The sequence below is a fragment of the Nasonia vitripennis genome, chromosome 5, assembly GCF_009193385.2.
Source record: "Nasonia vitripennis strain AsymCx chromosome 5, Nvit_psr_1.1, whole genome shotgun sequence".
NCBI classification, from domain to species: domain Eukaryota; kingdom Metazoa; phylum Arthropoda; class Insecta; order Hymenoptera; family Pteromalidae; genus Nasonia; species Nasonia vitripennis.
Window position 1 is genome coordinate 20,553,289 of NC_045761.1, and position 26,252 is coordinate 20,579,540.

General features: G+C 44.9%; 1 protein-coding gene and 1 long non-coding RNA gene across 4 annotated transcripts in view; one reads left to right on the forward strand and one right to left on the reverse strand.

Annotated features, from left to right (window-relative positions):
• The window catches only part of LOC100117668, a 144,157-nt gene that overhangs the window by 17,331 nt on the left and 100,574 nt on the right, over positions 1-26,252 (reverse strand). The gene's annotated exons all lie outside the window — the stretch shown is intronic.
• LOC103315979 lies at positions 8,611-8,970 on the forward strand. Its single transcript, XR_512158.2, has 2 exons — positions 8,611-8,844; positions 8,924-8,970. It is a non-coding gene; the product is annotated as an uncharacterized LOC103315979 (long non-coding RNA).

The window sequence follows — 26,252 nt, forward strand, 5'->3', positions numbered from 1 at the left end:
TGAGGACCAGGACGATTTTGACGTCTGAATTTCGGCTATTGTTGCGCTGCTCTGAAATTGAACGATCGCTTAATTCCTAAAATCGCCTGCGTCTTTTAAAAAATGACGGATGAAAAAATAATTGAAACAAGGCAGCCTCCACTTATCATCATCGCGAGCGCGCAACGAACTGCATCAGCGCATCCACAATATATAATGCAGCCGCACTACTCGCGCACACACTATCGCATCGAAATTTTCTCGACTGGTTGACTCGCTTTTCAATCTTCCTGCCGCTAGCTCTCGAAAAAGTAATCGGCCCGCGCGCGCAGTGGCGTTCCACTCTCCGAACCCGATTTCCTTTCAATGCTGCATCACACACGCGCGCGTTTGTGTGTGCAACATACCTGCGAACGCGCTACTTCCATTCATCGAGCATTCGAGTGCGTGCGGCAGCTGCTGCGTGCAAAAGTGCATCTGTTTGTTACGCGCGCGCTCGCGTGTGTGTGTGTGTTCGGCCGAACAGTTGCGTGAGCGCTTTATTGGAAGAAGGAAAGAGAGAGAGAGAGAGAGAGAGAGAGAGAGAGAGGGAGGGAGCGCGAATCGATCGTTTTCCGATGATGCGCGCGGGAACAACGGAAAGCTCGGAGGAATGGACGCGCGCGATCTGGATTGAATACTGAAAAGAGAGGCTGTTGGAAAATGGGAGAAGGATCAGGAGAGGGTGTATTGGGGGGATGATATGGGGGTCAGGGGGTTTTGAGTCGGGACAGGCACGCGACCGATGAGAACGGCAGATTTGACGGAGAGTTATAATCGATGGGGATCGGCGAGTTGTGTGATTTTTCAAGTGTAGGATTTTTTTGTTTTCTGTGAGTAAGACGGCTGAGACAAAGTGCAAAAATAAAAATAGATAACATTGCCATTACCTACATCTCTTCAGCAGCAAACGAGAACTCTCGAGGCACACGCGGAATTATGAATCATTACCGAACAAAGCTCTGCCGACGCAAGAGAGAGAGAGAGAGAGAGAGGCGAAAATCCATTTCCCCGGAGGCACCAATATAGCCATACACAAAACGGGCCGCATCCCTGCCGACAATAGGCCGAATACCGCCAGCCGTGGCCCATTTCAAAGGACGTGTGTACACGAGGCGAACCAAAAGAATCGTTGGCACACGATGTCAGGCGCATCCGAAGAAGCAGCCCCTGGCGGATGAGACATATAGAAAAAAGCGCAGAGGCACGACGCAACAAAGCCGAAGCCGTGACATCGTTTACGCGTGCCCCCCGTGGTCCGCATTGTCCCCTATAGTATAGCCCGCGTGCGGGACACCCGTGACGTCTTCATTACCCGGTGCTCGTTGCCGCTTGGGACCGTCTGGCGTATATAGGGCCCGAGATTGATTCATCGGGCTGTTTTACTCTTACATTCTTGCGAAATCCGCTGCTTGCGAATGTGGCGCTGATGAGCTGGGATTTCGTGGGCGTTTGTGTGAACTTTTGCGGAAGATTTTTGTATACCCAGTGGGTGTACCCTCGCGGTTGAAGAGAAGCCCGAGAGACCAAGCTTCGCTTAATGATAGTTTGACTGCTTAACTTACGGTGCTATTCTGTTCAGGCAAAAGTAATTTTAATTATTATTCCTGATTAAATGCTTCGCAGCAAAGGCAAAAAATAATCGATTGTCCAAAACATATCGAGCGTCAGAAATCTCAATCTCTCTTCCTCCCTCATAAATTTCTCTCCTGACTTATAGCCGTATACATTCGCGCATTCAATGAGCGACTTTGCGTCCAGACAACCCCTACACACGATTTTCCGTCCATTTGGTCCAAAATTGCTAAACACGTATTATGTATGCAGGGAAAATCCTACGTCAATATAGCCGAGGAAACAAAGTCCGATAAGTCGGTAAGCTGTTGGATTTGAGAGCTTTGATTTGGGAGAAAGGAGGATGAGAGATAAGATGTCGTTTGGCTATCGTGATTTGGTTACATTTCGCTGCTTTTTTTAGGATAGAAGATTTAGGGCACGAGGCAAAGGGACGCCTATAAGGGGCTACAAAAGGTGATCGCTTTACGCTTTTGAAGCATAATTCCTATATACATTTTTCTGTTTCAAGTACGTCAAGTACTGCAACGAAAAGTCCGCGTCACTTATCTCCACAAGACGAAACTCGCGAAAAAAAACGTCCTCCCGCAAACAAAATGACTTTGCCCCCCAAGCGCTTATCAGCATTCGGTCAAACTCCGACCATATAATAAAAAGAAAAAAGTCTTTCTCTTCTCCCCTCCTTCACCCCCAGCAATCCGCCGAATCGAATTTCCGCAGCGAAACTTCAAAAAGCTCGGACTTGCAGTCCCGGTTTTATATCGGTCCACTCTCTCCCTCCAACTTTTTCTTCGCCTCTCGCGTGAGAAAACGAGCTCCGGCGCAAAGAGAGCAATATAGCTATAGACGAGAGAAAGAGAGTTTCGGACCTTCTCTCTCCTCTCTCTTTATATAAACCTCGGCAGCCGCGCGCGCGATAAAGCCATAGGGGTAGGGGGGAGAGTACGGCCGGTGTGCGGTGCCTTGGTGGCCACGGCTCGCGGCCGGTAACAAGGGCCGGCCTTTATGGCCCGTAAAGATACGCGCCGTCCAGTTTACGAACGCGAACGCGCTTATAAAGAGGGAAGGGTGCAGCAGGTACCTAGTGTGCGCGCGCGTGTAAGCGTCTGGAGAGGGAGAGTAGCTGACGTTTATGCCGCTCTCTAACCGGACCGGTCTTTGAGATCCCTCCCTTTTCGCGTCAGTGGTAGCCGAGCTGCTACTGTCGCTCTTGCTCTTTGCGTGTGATCCGAGGGTATAAGGTGTGTACCGCGTTTTCGGCTGGTATAGCTTCTTTGCCACTGGACGATTGGCTCGATTATGAAAGGGGAGATATCGAATGCTACGTTCAACCGGCACGAATGTTTATTCGGATCGCGATCGGTCATTAATCGCCTGCGATGTAAAATCGTCATGTTTTTAAAAGCCGTGTTGTTTAGCAAAAATAGTTGGTATAAAAATCAATACGTTTAAATATAGAGATCCCCGCTGACTCGAAACGATCACACACGTCTCTTCCTTCGAATGTGCGATCGCGCGCATCACGCCCAGGGATAAGTCAGATGCAGATGAAGCGATCGCGCGGAATAGAGACATAAAAAAGGAGATAAGCCGAATAAATACAAGCTCTCGAGAGCAGCTATAGAAGGGAGGCTTTATCTCTCCCGCTGGGGTAGTTTTATAATGCGTGACCGTGATTGCACGTGATTGCCCGCCTCGTCGTTTCGGAGTGTATACGTATACGTGTTCAAGGGAGACCGATGTGCCGAGCGGAGATGTGGGGAGACAGAGGGAACGGTGTAAACGCAGTAACGTGAGAATGTCGGGTGAAGTGAAAAGAAAAAAGAACTGGACTGCGACTAGATCTTTTTCTAACAGTTTGATTAAAAGTCAATAAGCTAAATGCAAGACTCTTTTTTTAAATGAGCAAGGCTAGAAATTACCTCCGCGACGACGAAGGCAAAGTCAGACAGAAAAGGCAGATGGCCGGAACCGCGAGTGAAACCACGATGGAGGATATAAAAGGGTTGCCAGCCCTCTCGCGCGCTTGCGTTGGAGGATCGCGCAAAGAATTTTCTTTGAGGGGTTGATTATTGCCCCTTCTTTTTAATGGCCGACCGACAGAGGAAGTGGTCCTTTTAACGCTCGGTTTATCCGAGACAGACTGCTTTTTAATTGTTTTATACTCGCTCGAGCTCTTTTTTTCAACTACAATAAAAACAAGAGAAATTTTAGCATTACACAGCGTCGAAAATGGCTCTTATCTCCGCTTCCGCTTCCTTCTGTAAAACGTCGGGCGAAATTACTCGTCGGGACTTCCGTCGAGCGAACGAGCGGCTAAAGAGGGAGATGAAGAGACTCGCGACTCTAATTAAGAAGTGATATATTTCGCGCTGCGCCGCACCGGCGACCGCGTGAAATATGCGGAATTGCTGGGATAGCCGAGGCTTTTTAACCTCGGGAGAGCGCGCTCGCATTAAATGTTGTATTAAAGCACGCTGCGATTATATTCGTTCGGAGTTTATTGGCCGCTGGTTCTCGGTTTATCGATTGTTTATCGTTGCGGAGAACGTTTTGGATAAAAAAGTAGTATATTATAGTCGCCGCGACGCAGATTTGTGTAATTCTAACGATACACATACACAAGGTACCTACATGAAATAATCCTTCGAGCGACAAATCGAAACTTGTCGATCCTCAGTCGTCGAACAGCGAGAGCCGCGCGACACCGTACACCTGTTCCGCGAACGCGCGCGTATCGCATTATTATTTTATGTGTAACGAAGATAATTGAAACTGGTCTAAAGTTACACCCAAACAGAAAGGAAAAGCCTAATCAAACAGTGTATGTGCGCGCGGCGTCAGCTGATGCTACACACATACTGCACTGCAGCCGGTGGTAGGTTTCCCTAACTGCATATGATGCGGCGCCGGCGAAGCTTAAGGCTCGTACACGAGGATCGAATTCCACTCAACGTGTGTTGTCACATCGCGAAATATAATTGACGAGTATATGTATATATCGGGGGGGGGGGGGGGGGTATAACGCTATCCCACTTTCCTGCCTGTTTATCCACCCTCGGCTCTCTCTCTCTCTCTCTCTCTCTCTCTCTCTCTCACTGTATACGCGGGTTGTCCGTGTGTATAGACACACAGCAGCGGTGCTAAACCGGTAGCGCGAGTTGTCGCCGCGCGTCTCTCTTTTTCAGCCTCTGTGTTGTGTGCATCTATATACCCAACGAGAGCTATTCGTGTAGCTATTGGCGCTGTGGGTATGTTTGCCCGGCTGGACGCCGGTCTATAGCGCGGAACACGTTTCATCGACTTTTTTCGGCCCACGTGGAAAGAGATAGAGAGATAGAGAGAGAGAGAGAGAGAGAGAGAGAGAGAGAGAGAGAGAGAGAGAGAGAGAGAGAGAGAGAGAGAGAGAGAGAGAGTTTCGCGAACTGCGGACCCCTAGATGCTCGCGATTCGAAAATAGAGGCGTGGACGGTTTTTTATTTCAATTTTGCGTGTATATTGAAATAAGAACGTTTGAATTTCCCGCTCAAACTTTCAACCTACAATCTTCATTCGCTTATTACATAATAGAATGCTTCGAATTAACAACCAAACAAAAAACAATCCATCAAATATATTCCATGTTAAAAAGCTCGCAAACACGCACAAACGCGCGGGAAAATTCGAAACCAATGGATCGAGCTTCTATATACTGTCCCGGTCGCTATTCGATCGGACGCGCGCGGCCCCGCACACACTGCGCGAGGCGGAAACTTTCGCGGGCTTTCTAGCTGATATCCATATATAAACTGGCTCACACGCGAACAAGTGCCCGTTGATGAACGCACACGCGGCGGCGGCGTTACCGGGGAGAGAGAGAGAGAGAGAGCGGACTAACGCGGGGGTATTGAAATTAGCCGCGGCTATCGAAATTTCGCCCGTACGAGACTCTGGTTTAGGTCCATTCTGCAATAGCGCGTATAGAAATACGTGCGCTTGTGTGCATGTGTGTGTGCGCGACCTGAGCTTGTCGAGTTTCCAATTTATGCGCGCGCGAAATCCGACGCGAATTCGCCTGTCGACGCGGCGGCTTTCAGAGAAAATTTACTTTTTTCTACTGCAAGCCTGTTCGATCGGGGAAAAATTTGGGGGAAGCTTTTCTGTGTCATTGGGTTTTTAGCTTGTTTTTTTTTCCATTTGCGTATGCGTCTACGTGTATTTATTTTTTAACTTTATTTTAGGAATGACGGACTATGCCTGTACATAAAGAAGAAAAATTGTACATGTGTCGGGGCATCGAGCGAACGCGTGTTTTTCTATATATTTCTCGATGCAATTTGCGCGTCGCGTTTGTCGCGAGCTGGTTCAGCGGCGTATACGCAATCGACGGCTTTTCGGAGCCGCGTATGTATTACACGCTTGCATATGCATGGGGATATGCGCGTGTAGTATATCGGTGACGCCTTTGTTTCGGAGATGCGGTTAACCGAATTTATTGAAAAAAAAGCAGTAAACGTAGACTCGAAGTGCAGATTCTGGTGAAGGAATTAGTGGGAAAACGCTTATACGCAGCTTACTTTAAGTTTACATAAGTGCGACACGTTAAGAAAATATATCTGCCGCTCGGAGTACTGAATGACTGAATATAATTTTTGTTATATTTTATACGCGAGTCAAGTTATAGCAGCAATAATTGCTATGCTGGTAAGAAAAATAACGGAAAAGAGTGTTATGTGTTAACGGCAATTACAATTCGGCTGATGATTTGCAGAGTGTCTGGATTTCACTCTCGCTAATGAAATAAATCGCATTGCCAAAATAATGATTAACATTTTGAACATACGAGGCAAGTTAAAGATTCAATTGTAATGACCAACGCGGAATTTGTTTACTTTACAAATTTTTCCTATGAAACCTATTCGTGGCTATATAAACGTCATAATAATATAAACAAACATAACAATAAAAAATTTCTCGTCGTAGGATGATTAATCGTCGACGTAAAAATCGGCCACGTTCTATTCTATTGCTAATTTCATATAAGGCATAATAATGAGATGATTGGAGCTGCCCTTATTGACTTAAGAAAAGCTTTCGATTCAGTCTGGTTAGACGGATTGATATACAAACTACTTAAATACAATACTCTTAGCCACTTAGTTAAACTAATAAATAACACGATAAGAGAAAGAAAGTTCGTAGTCGCTCTAAATAATATCTCAAAAAAGGCATACGAAATTACCAGAGGACTTCAACAAGGCATGGTCAATTCCCCAATATTGTTTAACATCTTTACGGCGAAATTACTGAAACTCTTTGATATAAACAAGGAACATGGAACCTACGGACTGGCATTTGCGGATAATCTAATCATCTACATAGCAAATAAAGACGCTACGATCATTCAAGACAAATTGCAAAAACTATACGATAAAATAAAGTCTATTACAGAAACTGGGGCTTAAGTATAAACGCAAAAAATGCGAAACGATTCTATTCCGCAATACATTAAGGAACCAATCCAGGAAAAATAAAAGACATTGGAAAGTATTTCAATTAATAGATACTGAAGCTGACCAAATAACACAAATACCACACTCTAATAAAGTAAAATATTTAGGTATTACGCTCGACGGAAGATTAAAATTCAACTTACATATTAAAAATCAATTAGAAAAAGCCGCAAATACATTCAAAAAAATTCATAGACTTTTTTATTCCCCTCACCTAAACGCAAAAACAAAAATAATAGCATATCAAACGTTAATCAGACCCATTCTCACATACGGTTGCAACATCTGGTTTAATATCAGTGCTAGTTACATGGAAAAGCTAAGACTTTTTGAAAGAAAATGCCTCCGTGTATGTCTTAACTGGTATCGCTATGATTATAATAATTATAAAAAAAGAGTGAGTAATTATAATTTATATAATAGAGCAGGAATCGTAAGAATAGACTGTTTCATTATTAAACTGAAATAATATATAAATCATAGAAATCATATAAAAAATTCGATAAAAAACAAAACTAACAATTTGATCTCAGCTCCATTCATGGAAAGACCTATGTACTACGAAAGATGCTTACCTGTTGGCTTAATCCCTCCGGAAGCATTTAAATATCTCGACGAGAATAACTACCTAATAAATAACCATCAAATCCCAATAATATACCATATCCCGAGAAACATCCATAACAAATCTATTTAATACACACCAGACAGAATACACAATGTACATCTAGTTTACAACTACTCAATAACCGAATTGGACAAAAAAGAATTACAAGACTTCTATTACTACTCACAAAAATGTAATAAATAAAAGTGTGAAACCAGTGACAATAGTCATATTTGTTTGTAATTAATGTATATAGCGTTAATTAGTTAGTAAGGAACTTCAACGACAAAAATTCAGCTAGTTTTGTACCCGCATATTTTCTAGCATAAGAACAAGATACGAGAAACTTAAAAAATTGAATTACAAAACGATACTTAAGTAAACACAAACATTGTATATCTTATCACAGCGAGAATCCTACGGGATCATTCTGCGTAACACTTATTATGTCATTGGTTTTCTGTATGTATTTTTTTACCAATGTATCTAGCAACCTCTTTTGTTAATAAAGAATCACTTGGAAAAAAAAAATTTCATATAAGGCATTCGAGGTACATATACTTATATAACCGTGCTCGCAATAAAAGCGGCCTCGTTGCACGGAGAGAAATGTATCAGTAAAAATTACTATACTGTATACTAATCGAGGCACAAACTCGGACCTATGCAGAAAATTTAGTATGTTTGTGTGAAAATTTACTATACATTTATCAAAAATTGCTATACCAGTATAGTAAAAATTGCACTTCGCTCTGACTCGCTGTGTTCCGTCGGTAAAAAATTATCGACAGAGCTCAGAAATTCGTCGTAAATTAACCCGACGACAGAAATTCGCCTGCTCACTTACTGCCGCTAGGGGGTGTCTTGTAAACTCCACTCGCAAGTGACGAAAAACTGTTCGGTTAGTATTGACAATATAACTCTCGGTCGTGACGTCATCAACATGGACGCCCAGGCCATGAAAAATACATTAGTAGTATACAAAGCAAAGTAGTTTTTACTAATTTTTGACAGAAAAATAACGTGACAGCTCTTAAATTTTATATATGTGATAACGCATATAATTTACTATAAGATGATGGTACTTTTCCCTCCCTGAAATTGTTAATATGTTTTATTTAGGATGATCAAAGCATTGTATAGGTTATAGAGGTAAGTCCACAATCAAGTATTTGTAGCTAGAAATAGTAGAAATTGATAAATATTAATAAAAAATGATTGTATATTCAAGCAACATGGAATGTAATAACCAAAAAGAGGCAGGCATGCAATTTTCACAAAAAAAAACAGTAGTAGAACATATTGTTGCGTTTCTGGTTGCACTAGTAATGCTATAAAAAATCCTGTGTTACGTTTTCACTTTGCCCTGCTTTACATGAGCAATTAAAACTAATAATTGAGCCATTTATTCCAATAACTCGACTAATTTCATGAGGTGGTCCTCTCAAATTGGATATTTGTAAACAGTATGCGCGTATATTTAAATTCTCTGCAGATTCTAATTTACCACATTTCAATATGTGCTTAGAATTAAGCACTCTTTCTCCTTCAATGAAATTTCTACTTGAGCTTGTACACTCAACAAATTGAAAAATTTCTTGAAGTGTTACTATCATTGTTTATCGTGAGAGGTTATGCTCCAAAACGAGTTTTTCTATTATTAAAGAAAATACAATACTGTCACGCAAAAAAAATTAATCTACGTATTTTCTGATGTTATATTAATGCACCAAAAAAACTATTACTCTATAGTTCACTTTTTTACGTAAAAAATTAGAAAATACTGCTCTACTCCGTATACTGACAATGTATTCTGCATGACCTGGGTGTCCATGTTGATGACGTCACGATCGAGAGTTATATTGCCAATATAAGGAACTTCCAAATCGAAACATTACATATCAATATAAATGAGATTAGTCTAGCGATGCGTTGTTAAGTTGCGACATGTGAAATGTGTAATAATTAGCTTGCGATATATGTAAATTTAGGTTATCATACAAGAAATTCTATGCGATGCGACTTTCGTTCTTAAACTGCGAGATTGAATGTGACAAATAGATAATGAAAGTTTTTCCCTCCAACACGCTATAAACATAAATAAAAGAACAAACATTTACAGACGACAAAATGAAAGCGACAAAAATATATTTTTAAAAAGATTTAGTATCCACAAAATTTGGTATGCGGTATAGTAAAAATTGCTATGTAGTATAGTAAAATTTGATGATTGAAATTTTACTATACTGTATACTAAAATTTACTATAAGTCGAGTTTGTGACCTCTTTACTATATTGGTATAGTAATTTTTGATGAAAATTGTAGGAATATTTAGTGATACATTTCTCTCCGTGTGTGCGCAACAATGAAGCGGCTCATTGTATTAAGGACATCTGAGTACCTGGATAGCTCAGGTAGTTTTCTAATACACGCTTCGTATACTTTGGCCACGAACCATACCGACTTGGCGCATAATTGAGGTCCTCACCGCACCGAATACGCGTAACTGTACTTACATTTACGGCTCTCTCGAGTCCACACTGTATACGCGTACAGTCCAGATCGGCAAAGCTTTGATTTACTGTCAAAAACGGGACTATCCGCAAAAAGTCGGCGCACTTCGTAAAAAATCCACGCAAAAATTACATAATCCAGCCTCAAAAAAGCCACGGCTCTCGTAAATCAATCGTTAAAAAAAAATAAAATTTCAAGAAGCAATACGCGAGCGTCTATGGCAAAGAGGAAAATAAAAAAATAAATCCGAGTCGAAAACAATAACCTCTCGCCGGTGTCATTATAATCCGGCGCTGCCGCGCTGGCAACTGTCCGGCCGTGTCGCACAAAATACCGGGCGCGCACATCTGCCGCGCGTCTATGCGGTCGGCTGCGCGTACGCTGAATCCTAAAGCGTGCATTAGAAATGATTTGTCGGGCCGGCGCGTGATCGATGTCCCAGCTCGCGCCTCGACTTTTTTAATCCGACGAGCTGCGCCGCTGTATGTACCAGGCGTTATATACGGGTATCTCCGCTGTGTATGGGATTTGGCTTTCTTTGTCAGGGTGAGGGAGAGGGAGAGGACACGCGCGTACTTGAGGATGGTAATAGGATTAGATATGATGGCTTTTTTTTTCGAGAGCTGGTACTCGATGCTGTAGGGTTTTGGTGAGCATTCGAGTGGCTTGCGTTGTGTAGTTTATGACTTCGATGGATGTGTGGATTTGTTGAATTTTTTTTCACTTGTCACGTTTGTAACTTTATTCGGCTCTCAAGACTCTGATTAGCGACGACGGGTGGTGCATAGGCACTTCATACACAAGAAATGTAATTTCTCTCAGCAGAATCTCCGACCGAGTGTAGATATAAAGGCGAGCCACCTATGCAAAAACAGCCTTCTCAGGCCTGCTATACATTTGCGAGCCGCTCATGCTGGATTAGCTATGTGCACATTTCATTATATATATTGGAAACAAAAATACCGATAAATACATCAATAAGGAGTTTTCCGAATTTTCTCGTTCATTTCAAAACCAGTTCGCTGAAGCACTCAGTAGCAATTAAACCTATCGTTTCATTTCAGTCGAAATGTACACGAATTACGATCGAGCCGCGCCAAAAAGCGCGTGAAGCGCATTTTCCGCGAATTGATAAACCGACAAAAAAATCCCTCGAAAATCATTATTAATTACTCAAAAATGCAAGATAATCGCAGAGAAAGCAAGCGCGCGGGTCGACGAGGGGGAGCGAAAAAATTCGAGCGTCGATCCTCTCTCTCTCTCTCTCGTTCAACGAAGCGCATCAATGCAGCGCAATAATTTTCCCGGGAAACAGTAAATCAGTTGCGCGCAGGGCCTCTCAACACGCTTTAATATATATATATATATATATATATATATATATATATATATATATATATATATATATATATATATATATATATATATATATATATATATATATATATATATATATATATATACACATCCTCCTCACGCAAAAAGCGCTCGCTCTCCCGTCAAAATCTGCCGGCACGCAGCTTCGGAGAGCATAAAACACTAGGGCCCCCTGTACACAGATAATTATGCGAGCTGGCCAAGGCGAAATTTTCTCGGACGGTAAAAACCGCCCCGTAAAAACGATGTGCGTCTTTACATCACTAGCCTTGTTAAAACAAGCTCGAAACATCCTCCCATAGCTCCTGCTGTATATCTATATATACACGTAAAAATGCGGGCGCGCGCGCAAAAAAGAGGATCGCGCGCGCGTCGGAGAAAAGAACCGCCGCCCATAAATCAGGTCGCGGAAAAACGACGAGAGCGGGCCAAAAAGCGAGAGGAAGAAAAAGTCAAACTGTCTCTCGTTGCGCTGTTTTATTTTTTTATTGGCGGCCGAAAAAAACCGTTCCAGATTCTACGAGCTCCCCTAAAAAAAGCGTCCTGTTTTGCTTAGGAATTAGTGCAGCCACGAAGACGTCCGGCTTATAAACGCGTAAAACTCGGGCCCGTCTTGACTTTGCGAGAAAAAAAAACGTACAATAAAAGTTATACGATGTACGCACCGTTATTTAAAATAGTCCGACCACCGTTAGGTCAATCCGTGCGGCTAAGCGGGGGAGGAAGGTGGCGAAACGGGATCCCAAAAAGTGGGATCCCGTTTCTCGTGATTTTGACCGACTTTTACGAGTCTTGCGCCAGCTTTTTGCGCGTTGCACACCGTAAAAGCATAAAAATCGAGAGTAGGCCCTCCCTCGAAGACGCAAAAATGTAGATTTAGATGCGGAGCTCTACGGGGGAGGGGGACAGACCTGCATCTTTTTTGCGGGACCTTTGGTTTATCTTTTGGTTTCTTTATTGGGGTATACTATAGAGGCAGTTTTTTTTTGGGTCAGCTACGGGCTTTGCGTGAAAGCACTGAATATTTATGAGAAAAAAATTGTTCAATTTTTTCTTTTGCATGAATGTTAATTAAATTTGTAGTTATATTAAAAACCAATCGCGCAATATCGCGTCTTTCGTGAACCGAGCCGCATAATATTTTTTGCGAAACTCCCGCTATTCCCGGAAATTTCAGTTTCACTCTGTACGTTATCCTCGGCGATCAAACTTCATCAGACTTTGAAAAATACATATACTGTAGCCGAAAAATGAAAAAATCAACTCCATATATCTGACGCATGTCTTTTTACATCTTTTCGATATTGGTACTCTAAAAACTCGTTCGCAACAGCTCACCATACGATCCATCATCAAAGTTCGTTTATACGATTATGAAAAATACTGTAAAATCTTCATAAATCGTCGATCACCCGACGGACATTTCAACCGAAAATTCCTCACCAATAAAAAGGCAAATATATTTCGCGCACACAAAGCCAATAATAAACCGAATGCACCCTTTGCGTGAATAACCCGAAACCGTGAAAGCCGCGCGCAGATTATAAAAGTGAAATTTTTACGGTTCTCCTCGCTGCGTGACTCAGTCAAGAAGTCGAGATTATTGCACGCACTAACGCACACCCCTCTCCCTCAGCAGTCCCGCATAAAAAGCGGGTTAAGAAACGGTAAAAACCTTCCGCGAGGAAAAATCCTCTGTACCCCTCATAACCTCATAAACCCCATCCTCCTGCGACTTCTGACCTACATCTGCTGCGCGCTAAGCTCCCCCGCTATACGGCACTTTTTAAAGGCAGCGGTAAAACCCCTTGCCAGACAACCGCTACGCCTTTTTCGCTTCTTTACTCTCTCTCTCTCTCTCTCTCTCTCTCTCTCTCTCTCTCTCTCTCTCTCTCTCTCTCTCTCTCTCTCTCTTTCTCTCCTTTCCCCTCGGATTTTTACGGTCCGAATCTTGACCCTTTATACAAGCCTTGCCGCGTCGCGCGCGCGCGGGAAAAGCGCGTCGTAAAAACTAGCCCCTAAGCTAAAGTCGGGGGGAAAGGGACCCCGTCGAAGGAGGTAAGGAAAGAGAGAGTTGACTTAATACCGCTAAGCCTTTTCCGCAGGCGCAGTAAAGTTAATTCGGAGGGTCCTCTCGTTGGGAGAGTTTTTTCCCCTTCGTACCCTCCGCCCGCGCGACTATACGGCGGCGTGTCCCGAGATTTGCGGGCTGTAAAAACTCTCGGGGACTGCTGAGGAAAAACGGGAAACGGGTTGTTGCGCGCCGCGGAGAAAGGGCTGGCATAAATTCATAAACAACGCTGCCTAGCGCTAGCGGCCCTCTCTCTGCCGTGGATCGTAAAACGGCAACTTTTTCCCAAAGCTCGCACACGATCGACTGCTAATGAACCGCCAGGCGCATATTTGGGACGAGCAACGGTAAAATTGTGCGTAAGCCGATGGAAAAAGCGCGTGAAAAACACGGACCGACAACGACGACGGCGAAGAAGACGTGTACCGATGAGGAAAAAAGGGGTTGCGCTTAGCCTCCGGCTGTTTTGGATTTTTGAACGGCTGTGACTCGTTTTTGAGAAGCTTCGCTGCTCCGGCTTATGCAAAAAAAGTCTACCGCTGTAAATTGTCGACTTAGCCGCGCAGAAAAAGTGCGGCCCGGAAAAACGTGTCACGCAGCTATACAGGGAAGAAAGTAACGGAGGTAAAAGATGAACGGAATTCTCGTGGAGCTGAATTGTTTCCGGCGGGTGTACGTGCGGACAAAAAAAATTACGTATAGCTGCGCATTATTTATGAGCCCAGAGAGCGCGGGCCTGAAGAGTTATATTTTTCGAGCTCGATTTATGAAGTATGTGAAAAACGACGGGTTAAACCGAAGATTTCCGCTTGTTTTCCACGAGCTTTTTTTTCTCTGAGGCTACTATGCTTCGACTCTTCGGCCGCTCGGATGTGTACATGTGTACTTTATTGCCGAAGCGAAGGAGGAGTGGATGACGAGCACATGCGCGACGCACTGGTGCTTCAGTGATTTATTGCACGGTTATATGCATGAAATTAGGAGACGTAACGCGAACATTGAAATTAGGAGTTTCTGAGAATTGTGCTTGATTTTCGTGAAAATTAACTGAAGGCTGGTTCTGCGAATTAGCGTTTAATTTGCTTTCGCGATTTTCATGATAATTATGCGCTTGTATTATGATATTTGTTCACGGAATTTTCTCATAGCGCGATTTAATTTATTTGATGCGTAAACGCATACTCGTCTCTCAACAGAACTGGAAGCGAAGTTCATCAATTGTGCGGCTCGAAAAATAATGCAATTCTATCGAAGCAGTCGATTTATCAAACCGATTTCGCCGTTAAGCCTCTACCGATTTCAAATCACAAGGCCGTCATAACTGACCGCGTAGTGCCTAAATCGTCGAATATAAGAGTCAACCCGATCGTCAAAGTCATTGACGCAGCAGGCCGCAAATAGCGACGGCCTATATATACAGCTATACCTACAGACGTACTTTCCTTCATAACTATATGTATAACCGAGCCCTTTCCCCATAAAAGCCATAACGGATCCATATCGTCGCGTCGCTCTCTTCTGCATAATAATTCACGTTTCCTTACCCCATTAGGCGTAAGGTTGCGAACCGCTCGGTCCACGCGCACGAAGGTCAGTGGCTTCCTCTCACTCTCTTATATATTCAGGAGGGAAAACTCGTAAATTTTCGCGAACCCGTTTTCCCGTTATACAATCCTTTCTTACTCTTGCGCGCGCGCGCGCGCCCTGGCTGCCCTTGAAAAGTGTATAACTGGTTCTTCATTCCTCCTCTCTCTCTCGCACTCTCTATGCGTGAAAGGAGAGCCAAGGGGATAATTTACTGCGCTCGCGCGCGCTCCACGATAATTTCTGCAGCAAGCGGGAGGTTAAATCGCTAAGGAAACTAGGCAAGGGTTCGAGGCTGGCCGCACGACGGCTACCATCACTGGCTGCCGCTTTTGCTCTCGATCTACGACAACGATATTTCCCGGCTCTCTCGGCTGCCTTTCTCTTCGTCGGACAACTCTTTATTGGCCTATTATTAGACTTACGGTCGGACCGCGTGCTGCCACACGCCCTCGTTTCTATGGCTCTGCTCGAGCTACTAGAGTTGAGAAACGGAGAGAGTGAGAGAGAGAGAGAGAGAGAGAGAGAGAAAGATGGATGGAGAGAGGAAGTATAGGGTATATAGTGCGCTGGCCTTTTGGGGCTGCATGCAAATTTAAATGCAGCAAGCGTGGGACGCCGGAAAGAGTTCGAGGTGCAGGAAAGTCGTGGGAAAGATCGGGTTGGAGTGAGGCGATTTCTTCTTTTTTTTATGACGGATCGGTCTTTGATAGGGTGGTGTATTTAGGTGATTGAAAACTATTATAATAGTGGAGTACAATTGGTCTACGAGTCTAAAATCTCTATTCTCGATCTATTTCATAGGCGACAAAAAACTTCCTTATACACTTGTTATAAAAAGCACGGTAAACAACAAGGGGGGGGGGGAGCGAAAATGGGCTTTTCCAAGCGAGGATGATGTTTGAGCACGAGTGGTAGTCGAGGGCACCAGGCGCCCGTGCTCAAACATCATCCTCGCTTGGAAAAGCCCATTTTCGCCCCTTGTTGTACAATGTACTATTGTGCAACGGGGGGGGGGGGGAATTGGCTTTTTCTAGCGAGGGTGATGTTTTGAGCACGAGTGGCAGTCAAAGGCGCAGTAGGCGCCCGAGACGGATACGAGTGCTCAAAACATCACCCGAGTCTGAAAAAGCTACTCCCCCCTTGTTGCACACCGTACTTTTTATGATAAGTGCACGAATAGGCCATTCATCATGCATATGAAAGGAATGGAACATTCGAGGATTTTTCAAAGTAAAACAATAGTATATTGAAAATTTACAATATTTCAAAACTTTTGAAAATTTTTTCCCTCGCTAGAAAAAGCCAATTTTCTCTCCTAGTTGCACAATATACTATTTCATTAAAAAAGAGCATACGTTTATAAGCAACAACCTGCGCAAAGATATCGATGCTTTAAATCGGTACTGCATGCAGATGTCCCTAGGCAGGGATTTTGAGAACTAGAATTTAGTAATGCACAACGCAGCTTCTCCTGGTTTCTAGAACTTATATTGGCCCCGCATAAAACTTGAGTTAGGCACACATTGACAGTCTTTCCCACAGCCATTCTCATCTCTACCTTCTCTCCGCAGATAGTGTTAAAATTAATTCGATCGTAACTCGCAGTACCGCGTCGAAAAACAATAGATAACCCTCACCCCGTCGTCTCTCGGAAGCTAGAGACGCAATTGTTCGTCTCTTGCCGGTACACGCCGTGCAATTAGGCCAGTATTCACGCAAGATTGCAAAAGTTCATAAAAACTGACCTCGAAATCAGCCGCCCAATGAATCAATCTCGGGGGGGGGGGGGGGTTCAGGTAACCCTCTCGCAAGAGAGCATATATGTGCAAATCCAGAAAAAACCGGACACTTCAGGGGGTCTGAGTGAACAAATTTGAAATTTGGGAGCACACCTACCCGACCACTTTTTTTTCGTTCTTTAGGTCATATAGAATCCGAAAAACCTTGGGTTCCCAAGATTAAAAAATACCTATTTTTGCCGGGCAGTTTAAATTCTCTTATGGGAATTTAACACGGGGAAAATTATCGAAAACAAGCCACGATTCAACTTTACCCACTCAGTGTATGAAGGTGCAATCCAAAAATGTGTATTACAAGGATCGAAATATCCGAAGAGAGCTTCAATTTGAGGGCTGGTGAGTTAAAAATGGTTGCCTAAGGAAAAAGTTATCTAGGCTTAAAAATAGCGAAAAATCATGAATACTTGGATTTTTTAATCTTGGGAACCCAAGGTTTTTCCGGTTTTGGGTGGCCTAAGGAACCCAAAAAAGTTGGTCTGGTAGGTGTGCCCTCAAATTTCAAATTTGTTCACTCAGACGCCCTGAAGTGTCCGGTTTTTTCTGGATTTGCACATATATATATACATATATATAACCTCCGACATTTGGCGGCAAAACAAAACGAACAAGCAGCGAGAGGAAAGGGGGCAGAGAAAGTAACCCCTTTGGGGCTGTATACCTAGTATACATAGTATAGTAGAGCGAATTCCAAAGCCACGGGACACCGCACTTTATTCGGCTTTTACGAGCTGCTGCTCGACGCGATGGACCCAATCGATGCCTACTATTGTGCGCAATTACCTCTTACAGAGGGTAACGGGGGAAGCCCTTTGGAATATGACGTGTCTGCAGTGCGAATTTGGAGAACGTGGTGCGACGAGAGGCACGCGCCCCGAAAGTTGCGAATTACGAACGGGCTGTTGCAGCGCTGACCGCTCTCGGCTATGCACTATATTTATGATTGCGAAAGGGTATTGTCTTTGGGTTGTACAGTGCAGTAAGCGCGTCGGCGGCTGTGGCTGTAACGGTCGCGTGGGAGGCCAATAAACGCATTATCGCGCGCAGCTTGATTTCTGATAAAGCAGATATGGTGCTTCGGGAAGGGGTTTTTTTTTCTGATAGCTTTCTTGCTCGGGTCTTGTAATTCAGCAATATTTATAATTTTGCAAAAATATTCTAAAAACATAAAATATTCTTGGATCCCAAGCGCGAATCACAGCCCTTTGTAACCCTCCAACTCTCGCATTTTCGTCGTTCAGCGCATACATCCAATATCCAGCCTCGAAAAAAATTTTAATTCAGCAAGCAAGCTCCTCCGAAAAAGCGTCGCCAAACTCTCTCTCTCTCTTTTAAATTTTCAATCGCATTTCGGAAAATGCCCGGCGCTGTTAATACGCATCGCTATAAAGCGCACGGAACAAAAAGTAAAAACTCCCGCCCACGCCCTATACATAAAGCGAAGTGATAATGCAGTCGGCGCAGTTCATCGCACGTCCTCTCTCTCTCTCTCTCTTTCGACGAGAGGTCATACGTACGCGGGTGAGCGGCAGAAGTCGAGTGCGTGTGAAAATCGCGATTGTGTGTGCAGCATGTGCATACGCACATCAGAGAGCGAGTGAGCTCGACGCGACGGTCGTTCATTAGCGACTCTGGCTCGACACTGAATGCCGAAATTCAGCGTAGTATGGAGTGCGTGTTGGATGGCATTTTGGCCGACGGCGAGAGAGCAAGATATGCGGATTCGACGATGGATTTGAGGGTTAATTGTAGACTGCTGGCGAGTTGAAAATTGAGCTTTTTTTGTCGGCACACTTTGTGATTAGATCTTATTGAAAGCTTCTGTGCGTTTACGCTTTTGAGTTAGTGCGTTTTAGGATGGCACGTGTTTTTGTGAAAATATATTAAAAATTGAGCATAATTTTTTCTAACTAAACTAACAACTTTGCAAACTTTGACACCCCCAAAATATCCAAAAATCGATTAATAACCTTTTCAGGAAAATCCCCGGTATAAGGGTAACGGCATAATTGCCGTATGGTCAAATAATTCCTGAATCTCATTTAAAGTTTAAATCCATCTTGATTCACACGCGGTCTCGAAACCGTCTCTAAAATAACCATCGATTCGCGTGCGCACGAGAGGAAAAGAGGTAAAGTTAATTTCGTGTGAAATCCGAGGCGTAGCTATCGCGAGCTTCTCTCTCTCTCTCTCTCTCTCTTTCTCCATTGGCTTCTCTCTTTCCACACCACCTCCCGGCCTTTTATTTTTCCGATCAGCGGCGAACTGGCTCACCGTTCAAAATATGCGCGCCTTTGTCAGACGCGACTTTTTTCGCTTTAGCGTGTTTTACTAGATTGATTTTTTTATTTTTAGAATTTCCCAATAATAATAGAATTGGATCCGGCTGGCTGTTTCGGTAAATTGAGAATTCCGCGTGATTTCAAGTACTGAAGCGTCGAATTCCACATAGCTCTGGACACTCTCCAAGCCCTCGCGTGAGGCTCACCATACCATTACAATATTTTCACCAGCGCATCCCTCAGCTCCGACTCCGCCTCCGATAAACACCTAATCAATCACATCCCTGATCGCCAGATCTTCCTCCCGTCGATCTACACTCGTCCACACCATACGCGCAGAGATCTCTGCGAGTCTTCAAAAAAACGATATACACACGACACAGCGATGTTAGTTTACGAGCGCGCGAGAAACTCGATCCGGCGCGTCGAGCGTCGCGACAAGTAGTAGCGCCAGGGGCTACCGCTTTTCCGGTTCTCCTTTGAATCTTTACGAGCTTTTTCCCGAAAACACGGAGATTTAGGAAGGATACGTGAAGCAGAGCTGGCCATCGTTTGCTAACAAGCGGCGTTTTGTCTCTGCGGCTCGGATTTCGCTGTGATGTGCTAAGTGTTTAAACGTGTTAAAGACGAGCGTGGATGCGCTCTATGGGGATTTCGCTTTCGAGGAATTCGGAGCAGCTTCGTTCTCTCTCCCGTTTCTTTTTTTTCAAAAAATACTAATTGATATTGATGACTTTATACACGCGTTCGTGGGCTATGCAAATTGCTGAGAGACTAACGATCTTTTCAAAATATTTGTAGCCGAAGCCTAATAGCCTTCGATTTCCATAACTCAAAACACAGACATTGTCCCTGCGAATAATCTGCATAAAAGTGAAAGCGAAGAGAGAGAGAGAGAGAGAGAGAGAGAGAGAGAGAGAGAGAGAGACAGAGAGAGACACATCTCGCTGATCACCGCATCCGGCCAAAACACGCGTCGTCCTCTCTCGCGTACTTCTCTCTTCTCAGCAAGACGACTCTGCGCACGTCTCAAGATGTTGCCTACACGGGCCGGTCCAGCTATTTTGATTTGCGATCGGCCGGCGACGTTGCCTTGTGTTCCGCATCATGCGTTTACGGCCGGAAAAGGCCCCCCGTCGATTCGACCGACGAGCCTGGCGTGAAACTGGGCCCTTTGTGGCGGCTTTTGTTGCTCGTAAGTAGTTAGAGAGAGGCCTCCCTCTCTCTCTCTCTCTCTCGCTCTCGGTCACGTGTGCGCGAAAAAAGATTGTGAGAGCTGGCGAGCGCCCGCGACAATCTTATTTGTCGAGAGATGAAAATTGAGATTTTCGTTTTTGGAACCGGCTTTTTCATTTTGGGGAAGTATACCGCGTAACGTCCGCTGTCAGCGAGAGCAACAGAGATCATTTTTACAAAGCACACAAGTCATCTTCGAAGAATCGGTACATAAAAGAAGATATCTCCAAAAAAGTGTTTACACAGCCTGTCAATTACGACGTCGAGAAAAAAGGAGCATCAGTACAGGGCTTCCGTCAACTCGAGAGCGCTACGGAAAAACGTCGGAGATTAAACAAACCGAACAATCGCTCCCGTAGCTTCGGAAAAAAGCGTCCGCGAAACAGAGAAAGAGATATACACTCGCGCGCGCAGCACAAAGAAAATCGAAAAGAATAGTTCAGAGCGCGGAGAGAGATCCCTTAAGAGGGTTTTCGCTCTCTGATCTCGTTTATTCTGCTTTTTGAATCTCAGCGAGCGCGCGGCGGAAATGCCATTGGTAGCCGCGCGGAACAATCGGTTGGGTTATTGGGAAGCCGATATCTCGCCGCAGGGAGGATGAGGCGGGCTTTCGCTCGACGTATATATAGCTATACGTGTGTGTGCGTGTGTGTATTCGTCGAACGAGTGCGCGGAGCTGGAGGAGGAGAGAAACAGAGCGAGACGACGCGCGACGCTTGTGCTGGCTTCTATCTATACCGGTGGATGAGACTTGGGGTATAAAATGCCGATGGTATTCGTTAGTGGCGAACCGATTTTTCCGAAAAATTCGCGGAGAAACGTTGTGCGGCGAGGAATGCGCGGCTATAGCTCTAGTCTGCGATTGTTGATTCGGAGGGGAAAAAGCGCTTTATTGCTACGAAATATCTCAATTTTGACGCCATCATAGAGCTTTTTTAAATTACAATCATTATATCTGTAACGAATAACAAAAAAAGTTCGTACACGTGTATGTGTTTTGTACGCACACACACACACACACAGCGATATCGAGAAAGAAAGAAGACGTTGGCTTCCGCTCGAACGAGCGAGAGAGGAAACGTCGCGAAGTATATAGGGAAGAGCGAAACGATCTGCTCTCGGATATGGGTATTGTATCCGCTTCTTATTCCCGAAGAGGGGGATATCGACGCTCGCGCGCTCTCCTCTCCGATCCATATATTTAAAACCAACGCTTATCTGATGCCCCGCGAAGCTATTGTGGATCGAGTAAGGAGCTTCTTCTCTTCCACTTTCTCTCTCTGTTCATCGCGGCTTCGATTTTATTTAATTTTCCCTTATTCTAATGAAAAATTTCAAGATTACACGCAATGAAAACACACGCGCGCGCGACTCCCACGTATTCGCGCCAAACTCGTCCCCTCCTTCATACATTTACACCCACGCACGTGTCTTTTTTCTCCCGTCCCGCCTCCTATCTCCGCCAGTAAATCCGGCCGTAAGTTAAACTATTGGGGAAAATCGGAGGCAAGCTTGCTGGCGGAAGAAAAAGAGAGCAGATCCCGTGGAATCAACTTTGTGTATATATACATATATATAGCGTGCGGAGCGAGCGCTATCATCTCCATCACCATAGATTGCCCATAAAGTAGACCCGTGCTGCGGAGCGATCCGTGGTTATATGGTATATCGGTGTGTGGGCGAGCCTTCGAAAATATTGATTCTATTATACATATACTATAGCTGTTGCATTTATATCGACGTATTTTAATAAACCTCTTCGATCTCCTCGCGCGAAATCCGCAAATAAAGCGGAAGCAGTATAACGCATTCGAAGTCCCGAGAGCGAAATAAAAAAAATAGACGCCCATAAAAGCGGCTCGCCGGTAAAAAGCCAAGCCATCGACTATCAAAATCCGCCGATCGTTCTCTCGCTCGAGCGCCGAAAGTGTCTTCCACCGCCGCTTGCGTTTTTTCTCCGATGCATTCGGTGCCGTCGCGTGTTTACGAGGATGCGTAAAGTGGATCGGCCGTCTTATCGTTGTTCATCCCCTCTTCGAAATCGAACTCATCGGCGGCTCTTATTTTACGAGGAGATCGAATCTTCTTCTCATCGAAAGTCGAACGTCGGTAGCGTTCGTGGTGACCCTCGGTGGCGAAAAACGGGTTAGCCATGAGGCCCACTACACAGCAGCAGGACTCCCCGAACCCGCAGCAGCAGCGTCGTCGCCTCGAACCGCGTCCTCGGCTTCCACAGTCCTTCAGGAGAACAAAGTGCAGTCTTCATCTCCTAAAGACGGAGACATCGCGAGTCTCGAGCCTGTATAACGCAAAACAGCGACGATCTTTCGCTCGCGCGCGCGTAAGTCACACGCTGAGCTGCGGCCATAAACGCATTACAGCCAAGACGAATGGGCCCAGTGTGTTGGGAAACGAGGGAGAAAAGTCCGGCGCGAGGATAAATAGCGAAAATTGCGAGGTCGACGTCCCGGCGCGCGCCGCAGAGCGCAGGAGCGGCGGCAGCCCACGCAGCCCGGGTAAATATATGGACGGGACTGATGCAGGGGGTCGAGTAGTGCAGTGTACATGGGAGGGAGAGAGGAAGGAAGGAAGGACTTTTTGACGAGAGAGGGATGAGGAGTCGTTGGGGAATTTCGCAGGTGATTCGCTGGAAAGTGTCGGTGGTGGAACACGATTTTTTGGAAATTAAATCTGATCGCACAATCCAATAGCTTTACTCCTCTAATATACCTGGGACGATAAAAAAATCACCTCACGTCTAAAACATAACAAAAAAAGGACAGGCGCCACTCCCTCCCCGAAATCAGGGCAAAAAAGCCTCAAAACGACTCGAAAAAGGCAAAAAAAGTTGGAAGAAGGCGGATCCCTCACATGTACACGCGCACGTTCGTCGATTAGCATCAGGTCCGATCGTCGTCGCGACGGCCGACGGCGACGACCGGTCGCCGGCGGCGAACCCCCGCGAGGCGAACAGCCTCTGTGCCAGCCATAATGAGCCCATCTCGTTTTTCACTAGAGACTTTTCGCCTTTTAAGACACACGTTGGTATTTTTGTTTGCGACAGCAAGCGGTGGACTTTTTTTGGTTTTGGGGCTGGACCAGAGCTGACGCATCTCGGATCTTCGTCCTACGTGTCTCGAGGAATTTAAATGGAGTGGAGATGCTTGATGAGATCGGATGTTTCAATGTGGTTTTACGGAGGCTGCAGTCTGGACACGTGTAGTTTTCGATCTTCGATTCTGGCTTCTTTGCTCTATTTCTTTAGCTTTAGTTCAGAAACGCTCACACAAAAAAAATGATAAAAATGTATACTACTACGCAACTGAAATCCACGTTTCCTCGCTAACATCCAAACAACCCTAAAAAAATTTTCCAAAAAAAAGACAGCATCGCAGCATCAGCACAGCCGACTCTCAGTTTTTTCTTCGTCTCTTCTCTTCGCATCAGCTCGGTTCGAAGCTCTCGGTCGCCGTAGGGCACCGGACACCCCGCGGCGGCCGATAACGTTCCCGGCATTGTTCGTCGAATTTGTTATTTTAAACGCCGCCGCGTCGCGGCATCTTCAGCAGTACATTGGCGACCCGGTGTGCCACGTCCTTGTTGATGGCCTTTTCCGAGTCGTGTCCGCTGCTGCGCGCGAGGCTTCTTTTTGTTCGCCCGCAGATACACACGGTCGGAAGTAAGAAGTCCTTTGGGCCCATTAGTACAGCCGGAGAAAGAGAGAGATTTTTCGCGTGTGCGGAGAACATTAGGACTGCTTTTTGTTGGCCGTCCAGATGGTGTACACCGGGTTTTCGCTATTATTATGGACTGGCTGTGTTTGTTTGTTTGAAAAAGGCGTTATAACCTTGTGATATTCGAATCAATTTCAGAGGCAAATTAGCTCGATATCCCCGGTAACGTAGTTAACTAGAAATAATTACTGTAGCCGGCTTTAGCCGGTTACGTACACATCCTATCCCAAATTTATCGAGGATGCTTTTGAGATAATAATTAACTTGAATATATATATATATATATATATATATATATCGGCTTATACTGGCAAAGCTACGCTGTATTCACATCGCTATAATCCTCTCTTTATAATACCGTGTAATAGGAAAACACAATTAAACAATAATGCGGATATAATATAATTTTTGAAATTCGCTTCCATCAGCAGCAGCATAGCACCGCAAATACTCCCGAAACGCTGAGCAAGCCAAACTCTCTCTCCAGCCGCTAATCAAGTGCATTCGATACATACACACCCACGCAGGCATACATATACAGATAGTCTGCAGCTGTATACAGCCGAGGTGTTTATCCTCCGACATTCCAACACAATGTCTTGATCCCTTGCATATCCGTCCTCTCATCCCATCAGGCCATTCCGACTGGCTGCGGCAGCTCGTTAATGAAGACTTGAGCTGTACACTACAGCCTCTCTCTCTCTCTCTCTCTCTCTCTCTTAAGTCTGCGCATCTGTCAGCGCGATTTTCACGCTTTCTATTTTCCGGTCTTCTTTACTATCTTCGCTACGCATCTCGTTGTCGCCTGCTTTTTTATCTGCCTCTCTCTCTCTCTCTCTTTCTCTCTCTCTCTCTCTCTCTCTCTCTCTCTCTCTCTCTCTCTCTCTCTCTCTCTCTCTCTCTCTCTCTCTCTCTCTCTCTCTCTCTCTCTCTCTCTCTTCTCTCTCTCTCTCTCTCTCTCTCTCTCTCTCTCTCTCTCTCTCTCTCTTTCTCTCTCTCTCTCTCTTTCTCTCTCTCTCTCTCTCTCTCTCTGTGTTATGGATACATCCTCGTGTATTTTTAATCGACTTTCACCGTGAAGACGTTTTCGGTATTCCGGAGGCGCGTGCGGGGCTGAGCTGAAAAAAGTGAAAGTTTCCGCACCCTTGGCGCCTTTGCTTTCGACACTGCAGCAGCCCTGAGTATATAGGTATATTAGAGGACACGCGGCTCTCGCAAAACGCTGCACGCGCCGACGGTGATTACGAGGCGCACGTGGACGTTTTTTTCTCTCCTCGGAGAGTTTCCGTTGACGGCGATGAGAATTCATTATTCCGATGCTTTCGACGCGAGCTTCTTCGGTTGGTGATTATCGTTAGCTTCTACGTATGGTTTTTGGAAGGATTAGTTTTGGATTTGGGCATTTTCAAGTGGTGACATTGATTTATTTACTTCTTTAAATAATGTAAAATTTTACGATAAAACACCTTCATAAATTACATCAACGACTCGCCATTCGAAACCTTAATCATTCAATCTTACAATATTTCAAATCAACATCTCAGAAAAACGCTACACAGAAATAGCAATCAACGATCAATCTCAAAAGCCAGTACACAGCCCGCTCGAAAAGCCTCGAGAAAAGAGTTCACCCCACCACCCACCCATCCAGCCACATCGCGGCGCTCGTCTTTGTGCTCGGCTCGGCTCGCTGGGCGAATGTAAAACCGAAAGTCCTAAAAATAATATACACACAGCACACCCACCAAGCAGGCGTGCGCACATATACCAGCGGCACGCAAAGCTCGCGTCTTTTGGCTGCGCCGAAATAGCTCTGCGGCCTCGTCACCGCGGCGTTTATAACGTTTTTCTTGCGCCTCGTTAAACCGGCACTTTGCTTACACACATACGCTCGCCGCCCGCGAGCTTGCAAGCGCGCGTATACATCGCGGCTCGCTTCTTTAATCGCTGTCAAAAGTGCCG